The following is a 6,000-nucleotide window of genomic DNA, read 5'->3' as shown; positions in this document are numbered from 1 at the left end:
TCCCAATTGGATTGGCTTGATGGCCACTTCATACGTACCATACTTACGTACCATACGGTCAAACTGCTCCTACAACAGCTCAATAGGGTTGAGATCCGGTGACTGTGCTGGCCACTCCATTATAGACAGAATACCAGCTGACTGCTTCTTCCTAAATAGTTATTGCATAGTTTGGAGCTGTGCTTTGGGTCATTGTCCTGTTGTAGGAGGAAATTGGCTCCATTTAAGCGCCGTCCACAGGGTATGGCATGGCGTTGCAAAATGGCGTGATAGCCTTCCTTCTTCAAGATCCCTTTTACCCTGTACAAATCTCCACTTTACCACCACCAAAGCACCCCCAGACCATCACATTGCCTCCACCATGCGTGACAGATGGCGTCAAGCCACTCCTCGAGCATCTTTACATTTTTTCTGCGTCTCACGAATGTTCTTCTTTGTGATCCGAACACCTCAAACTTAGATTTGTCTGTCAATAATGCTTTTCTTCCTTTGTCCAGTGTCTGTGTTATTTTGCTCATCTTAATCTTTTATTTTTATTGGCCAGTCTGAGATATGGCTTTTTCTTTGAAACTCTGCCTAGAAGGCCAGCATCCCGGAGTCGCCTCTTCACTGTTGACATTGAGACTGGTGTTTTGCGGGTACTATTTAATGAAGCTGCCGGTTGAGGACTTGTGAGGCGTCTGTTTCTCAAACTAGACACTCTAATGTCTTGTCCCCTTTCTCAGTTGTGCACCGGGGCTCCCATTCCTCTTTCTATTCTGGTTAGAGCCAGTTTGCGCTGTTCTGTGAAGGAGGGAGTAGGACAAAGCGTTGTACGAGATCTTTAGTTTCTTGGCATTTTCTCACTTGGAATAGCTCTTCATTTCTCAGAACAAGAATAGACTGACGAGTTTCAGAAGAAAGTTCTTTGTTTCTGGCCATTTTGAGCCTGTAATCGAATCCACAAATGCTGATGTTCAAATATTCAACTAGTCTAAAAGAAGGCCAGTTTTGTTGCTTCTTTAAATCAGAAAACCGTTTTCAGCTGTGCTAACATAATTGCAAAAGGGTTTTCTAATGATCAATTAGCCTTTTAAATGATAAACTTGGATTAGCTAAAAAACAACGTGCCATTGGAACACAGGAGTGATGGTTGCTGATAATGGCCTCTGTACGCCTATGTAGATATTCCATAAAAAATCTGCCGTTTCCATCTACAATCGTAATTTACAACATTAACAATGTCTACACTGTATTTCTGAATAATTTGTTGTTATTTTAATGGACAAAAAAAATCAGCTTTTCTTTCAAAAACAAGGACATTTCTAAGTGACCCCAAACTTTTGAACGGTAGTGTATATATTTTACCTGATCCACCCAGAATGCACCCCTCCCCAAAAAACTCCACTGTTCCCAAAATAGTAATTAAAACTAAACTGGTTGGCAGAGAACATGACTACCGTTTACCCTCACTCATAGGACAGACCAGAGCCTTAGAWATGCAGTTTTAGAAAATGTAAGCATGACATGGCAAATTAGCCAGAAGGTTTGTTGATTCGCAGACCACCACGGACAAGGGGGGGTGGGGAGGGGGGGTCAACTGTAAGTGCTGTTATTGTGAAGTGGAAACATCTAGGAGCAACAATGGCTCAGGCTCGAAGCCACACAAGCTCACAGACCRGGACCGCCGAGTGCTGAAGCACGTAGCGCGTAAAAATCGTCTGTCCTCGGTTGCAACAATCACTACCAAGTTCTAAACTGCCTCTGGAAGCAATGTCAGCACAATAACTTTTTGTCAGGAGTTTCATGAAATTGTTTTTCTGGAGTAGTAGAAACGCGTTCTCTGGAGTGATGAATCACGCTTCACCATCTGACTGTCCAGTGGATTAATCTGGGTTAGGCAGATACCAGGAGAACGCTACCTACCGGAATGCATAGTGCAAACTGTAAAGTTTGGTGGAGGAGGAATAATGGTCTGGGGCTGTTTTTCATGGTTCGGGCTAGACATCATACAATGACATTCTAGACGATGATGTGTCAAGGGAAGCCATCTTGGATTTGGCATCTCTTCTATCAAATGTTTAACAGAAACAACTTGAATTGTTGCATCTCGTTGTGTTGTTGTCCTCCGGTGGCTAGCTAGCGAGCTAAAATTGTCCCTTTCCTAAATTAGCCKTGGATGGAGATACGGATTTGGARTTGTGGTTTAACTTAATTCTCAATACTGGCCAATGATTATAATGCCAATTCTGAMCCWACAATGAATTCCTACATTGTTGTGCCCCTGGCTTAAGAGGATGGAAGTTCAATATGTACGGTAGCTAGATGTAAAAGGCTAATGTTAACTAGCTAATGTTGCCCATGAATGGAAGTTAGGCTAGCGAGTAATCATTTTAGCCAGGTAGCCGAGGACAACAAAATATAAAAGCGTGTACTGTATGACAGAGTGAGAGACTATTTCATCATTATGAAAGAGAGGAGGAAGGCATTGGTGTTTCTCTACAAGTAGAGTGAGTCAATATGTTTTTCTACTTGCACGCACACATGCAGAACCATGGACAGCCACATCATATTTAGCTTATGTTGATTGGACTAAATTGTTTTTGGTATCTTTTAGTTGTCATTGTATTTGACTGAATTGGGGCGGCAGGTAGCCTAGTGGTTAGAGCGTTGGACTAGTAACCGCAAGGTTGCAAGATTGAATCCTGAGCTGACAAGGTAAAAATCTCTCGTTCTGCCCCTCAACAAAGCAGTTAACACCCTGTTCCTAGGCCGTCATTGAAAATAAGAAGTAGTTTTTTACTGACTTGCCTACTTAAATGAAGGTAAAAAAATGAAATAAAAAATAGACTAAGCAGAGTTTATTTGATGATATTGAAATGGTGCTGGAATAGTGGAGGCAGCTCCTGTTTTCTTTGTGACTTGCGGTAACTCTCTGTGGTTCTAAATCAATAGTAGTTCAGTGGTCTGAAAATGTCAGAAACATGAACTTGCTTGACCATGCTGTAGGTCATGTCACTGTCTGTTACATGCAATATGCATGGTGGAGGTTGCTATCCGTTTTTTGTGATAAAACCGGATAGTTGAATTTATTCTGCCATTGTCTTCTTATTGTCTCGGCCTATATATTACGGCCGCAAGGCATATGAATTAACAGAAAACAACAGCAATTATCACAAGACATACGGRGTAGGTTGTGGTTTCCCCAGTTACTTCAGTCACTGGGTTGGAGGCACCATTTGGATGGTGTGTGCGGGGCCTCTGGATGCATGCGGAGGCCAAATTGGCTTATCAAATGTTGTAACAAGGGCTCTGTATAGCTCTGCGTTGACCTGATTGGTTGACAGTAGGTGAGGGCGGGAGGTCCTGTGTAAACACAAACTCACTTCCTTGACAAGTTCCTTCAAAACAGATGTGCGCCGTTTGGCAACGAAGCACAAGAAGTATGAATAACTTGACTTCTGCAGAGYCCATATCACCATAAATGCAGACGTTGGATTGGCTGTGTAGCGCCTTTAAGTGACCCAATGCCTGCAACCCAGCAGTTGASTTCTTTCAAACYACACAGCATTTTTTTTTGGAGTGTAATGTGTTACATCAAAAACAKCTCAGGCATTTCTTATCTGAAGCTYAATAGTCAGAATGATACAGCGTGCGCCGCAGGATATGCTTTGACTGGAACAAAATAGGCCGATAAGAAAAAGGCAAATCGTTTGTAAACACCATCTGCTTTAATTCGCCCGCAAAACAGTTGTTATAGACCAAATTCTTTCCCATGAAATTGATTGAGATCAAAGGATTGACGTGGCAGTTTGAACATTTTACCAGTAAAATGTGAATAATTATCCTTCACGAATATTCACAGTGATAATGGCCTGCTTTGAAATTTGGTATGCCTAACTTTGGTGTTTGAGGGTTTTAAAAATATTACATTTTCTTGAGAGAAGATGTGTGGGCATGTAGGCAGACGTTGCAATTGGAGGACGGATTTTATGCACCTTTTCTATAATTWTATTCAATATTCTGTACAAACTTTGATTGAGAAATGATGATGTCATTTAATACTTTTGGGGGGCTCCCTCACCTAAATAAAATAGCACTACACCACTGCTCCTCGGGTGTAGAAGGTTGTAGCACAGCCACTGAACGTCATAGAGACAAACCAAAGATATTCCATATGCAGATAATGAGTCAGATAATGTAAGKGAGTTGCGTGGTCAGAAATCCCGCTCATACCTCAGGAGTAGTGCGTTGCGCACCCCATCCAGCACTCCACTGTCARGACTTCCMCCGAAGTTGGCTCCTCTCCTTGTTCGGGTCGGCGTTCGGCGGTCACCGGTCTTCTAGCCATCGCCGATCCATTTTTCATGTTCCATTTATTTTGGCTTGTTTTCACACACACCTGGTTTCAATTCCCTAATTACATGTTGTATATTTTCCCTCTGTTTCCCCCATGTCCTTGTTGGGAATTGTTTATTTGTAAGTACTCGTGCTATGTGTTACTGGTGCGCTACGGGTTTTGTACCCATGTGTTTGTTGTTTTGTATGCCGTTAGTTTTATATATTAAACTGCTCCGGCTATTCACCAAGTTCTGCTCCCCTCCGTTTGACTTCCCTGCCACCAGTTACGCACCCCTTACAGAATTCCCGACCTACTATGGAGTCAGCAGGAACAGGTGCCCCTGGTATAGGGGTCGAGGAGCGCATCCAGGAGSAAGCGAAAGTAATCCACCATCTCGGCGCCATCATGGATCAAGTTATCCAGACCCTGGACCGTTGGGAGAGACAGGGAGGTCCACCAGCGCCTTCCACAACGCAACCAGAACCTCCACTAGTCACTCCTCCTGCAACCGGTCCCAGTGGGATGTGTCTCTCCCTTCCCGGGGAGTATGATGGGACGGCGGCACGGTGCCAGGGTTTCCTGRTACAGCTGGACCTATACCTGGGCYCCGTTTACCCMGCTCCCTCGGGAAGGGASAGGGTGTCCGCACTCATTTCGTGCCTCTCAGGGAGAGCTCTGGAGTGGGCCAACGCCGTGAGGGGAGAAGGAGATGCGGCGTTGGAGGACTTTACATAGTTCACCTGCCGTTTCCGGGCGGTCTTCGACCACCAGCCCGACGGTAGAGCGGCGGGTGAGCGCCTCTTCCAGCTGAGGCAGGAGACGGGGAGCGCCCAGGAGTTTGCCCTGGAGTTTAGGACCTTGGCTGCAGGCACGGGATGGAACGACAGGGCCCTGATCGACCACTACCGTTGCAGTCTGCGTGAGGACGTCCGTCGGGAGTTGGCCTGCAGAGACACCACCCTCACGTTGGATCAGCTGGTGGACCTGTCCATCCGGCTGGGCAACCTGCTGGCTACCCGCAGACGTTCAGATCGGGGTCTGGTTGTTCCATCCCCTCGCACCCCCTCTCCTGAACCTATGGAGCTGGGAGGGGTGGTGCTTAGGGAGACCGGAAGGGGTTCCAGTTCGTGCACCATCTGTGGCCGCAGAGGGCACACTGCCGGTCGGTGCCGGGTTGGTCCCTCTGGGAGTCGAGGCAGCAGGCAGGGCACTCTGGCGTCACCCCAGGTGAGTCTGCACTACACTCATCCAGAGTCCTCTGTTGACCACCTGTTTGTACCTGTTTGTTTTCCTGAGTTTTCCCCGTATTCCCAGCATAAGGCGCTCATCAATTCAGGCGCGGCTGGGAATTGTATCGACAGAGCGTTCGCCCTTAGTTTAGGGATCRCCATTATTCTTGTGGTTAGACCTTTCCCAGTACATGCTCTGGATAGTCGACCATTAGGGTCTGTGCTAATCAGGGAAGCCACAATCTCCCTGGCCATGGTGACGCAGRGGGGTCACGAGGAGAAAATCAGTCTCTTCCTCATTGACTCTCCTGTGTGTCCCGTGGTGCTAGGCCTTAGCTCATCATGACCCCACCATTTCATGGCAACAGAGGGCTCTCACGGGGTGGTCGCGAGAGTGCTRMGGGACAMGTGTAGGGGTTTCCGTTGGTGCTACWACGGTGGAAAGTCCGG

Source organism: Salvelinus sp. IW2-2015, unplaced genomic scaffold, assembly GCF_002910315.2.
Source record: "Salvelinus sp. IW2-2015 unplaced genomic scaffold, ASM291031v2 Un_scaffold1865, whole genome shotgun sequence".
In the NCBI taxonomy this organism is placed as follows: Eukaryota; Metazoa; Chordata; class Actinopteri; order Salmoniformes; family Salmonidae; genus Salvelinus; species Salvelinus sp. IW2-2015.
Note: the sequence above shows the minus strand (reverse complement) of the source record.